Here is a 2,564-nt window from a genome sequence, read left to right on the forward strand (position 1 = left end):
CAAACCTGAATTTTGGACCAGAGCAGATGCAGAGGTAACTGTTTACTCACATGGTCAAGGCACTGAATCTCACCTTAAATACATGGCTGTTTCTGTACAAATGATGAAAAATAACAAAACCCTTACAGGGAAACTACTTCCCAGAGCATCTGTGGGTCCTGCATTACTCGGTAGTTCTTGGCACCAGACATTTAAAGGTTCAATACACTGCTGTTTTCTCTTCTTACCCCGAGAGGTCTTCAACAAAGGACAAAAAATAGCTTGTGGTTCTAGTAGAGGCAGGAAGAATTTAATTTTACCTGTTCACACAAGTACTCAACTATTTCTCATCCAGCATAGTATAAATATATCCCAAGCTTAAAGACAAGGTCAGATTGCTAAATGTTTGCTATTACAGTACAAGAATGTTTTATTTTCATGTACATTTCAGAATATATAGAGTATAGAAAATGGTATATTTAAAAGGCACATCAGGTAGAAAGAATATCCTAAAATATGTTTGTCCTGCTAAAACTCTAGTTCACTGGTTTGCTATTTGTGGTTTTGCTATGCAGAACATTCCTGAATGTCTGTTCCATGTGGCATCACATGTATGCTGCTGTTTGTACTCAAGTACTGGTGTTGTATATCAAATGTTTGTTGTTTGTGTGTGGTTTACATTTTTAATTAAAGGGACAGAGCTTTAATGTGGAATTAATCTGTGTGTTCATGTATATCTACATTTGTATTTTAAATACTTGCTCTATAAATGACCTGAGCATGATCAAGGCAAGAAACTGAAACATCTCTGCAAGTCAGTGGTGTAACAGCTAACTCAGAATTTCACAGGACTGTCCTCTAGGTACAAGTCAGTTGTAATCCATATTTGCTTAAGAATTTCCCTTTTTCATGTTTCAATAAATCTAGCAAAATGCCTGGGTAGTAAGTCTTCTTTCATCCTTAAACCTGCATCTATTTATTGAAGACAAATTCTGCTTGCAAGCAAAAATTCAGGTTGTGAACCTGAAATGTATTCAGCAAACTATAAAAACACTTTTTTAAAAAGTAGGATAATAACTCTTGAAATTCGGAGCACTCCCACGAAGAGGAAAAAACATGCCCTAATACTGCAGCATTATGATAGACTGGGGAGAATGCATTTTCTTCAAACCAATTTGGGTTTTTTACTGATATTTTAGTATGTTGTCCTTGCTCATCCTGAGTTTTTAACAGTCTTGTTGGGATTTCTTTGTTCCCCAAAAAGACAAGTAGCATGTGCCAAATCATGTTAGGATGCTGAAGGAAGGATGGAACTAGATGACCTATATGTTGGAGACTGTTCCTATACAGTTATGAACCTGAGCTTTTTACTCTGTGATAAATCAAGAATAAATCTGAAGGAATCAGGTAATTCACTATCTTACTGCATCATGCATCATTATCCATTAACTGATGTATAATGCAGTGAGTATTCACTCCAGCAGAGCTACGCTACTTTGTAATACTGAATTTCTTCTAAATACCTCATTCAAAACCTATTCTACTATTTTATTGCTTGGGTATTGGGCCAGCTCTAGTGAATATACTGAAATAAATAAATGGTTAGAGCTTTTTAAAAGTCAGATCTGTACTTGAGCATCAAAGCTGTGACCAACGAGAAAAGGACACTTCTTCCATTCTCTACACTGATCTCCCAATCCAACATCACCATCAGCCAAAGCCAGTATTACACTGCTGAGCAGCTAAGCCTGGTATTACAGCACAGATTTACCTCACAAAATTACTGAAAAATAAACACCACCAAGTCATTTTATCTTGAAAACCTAGTCTGGAATTCATAAGCATAGTAATTGCAGTCTGATTTGTTTAGTAGCAGTGTTTAGTTCCAGTAAAATCCACAAAAGAATTTAAAATTAATTTTTTAAAGGCCAATTTCCTAATGGGCAGACTGAGGGAATGCTTTTGTAAAGGCCATATTAACCATGAAATCACTGTGTGATAAAAGCCCAGTGTAATAAACGTGCGGAGTTTGGCCATAAAAACCTAAATTTAGAATTGCTTGATCACTAATTTGCTTGGAAAGCTGCAGATGAATGCACCGTGATGCTTGTTTTCCTCTTCTCCCCTGCAGAAAGGCTACACACAAGGCAAAAATAAAGGGATTTAGGACTGGAGTGGGGTATTCCTTAACTGCTCAGACTGTGCTGGTCCCAGCTGAACAGTGAGTTTGCTGGTGAGTTCTCCCGCCAAAGGCTCTGTGCTTAAATTAAATGTGAAAGAGAATCAAGAGAAACATTTGCTGGAGTACAAAAAGGACTTGTTTACTTTTGCAAAGCAAGTGGTTTTAATAAAAACTTGATGACACTTACTGCACATTACAAAGAGCAGAACACTGGTCCTGTGCCAGGACAGACACTCTGAGCGCAGCTTTGGGCTTTATAATTCTTTCCTTTTTTTCACTGTGATCTGGGCTTCTTTTTTACATCCCCATATATTTAACACATTCCAAAGGGATACATCTGGTCCAGGAACACAGTTAGCATATTGCTTATAAACTCATTTGCAAGGGCTTTATTTGTAATCAG

The sequence above is a fragment of the Empidonax traillii genome, unplaced genomic scaffold (assembly GCF_003031625.1).
Source record: "Empidonax traillii isolate 1590-97213 ecotype Southwest subspecies unplaced genomic scaffold, ASM303162v1 scaffold173:size850371, whole genome shotgun sequence".
Taxonomy (NCBI): Eukaryota; Metazoa; Chordata; class Aves; order Passeriformes; family Tyrannidae; genus Empidonax; species Empidonax traillii.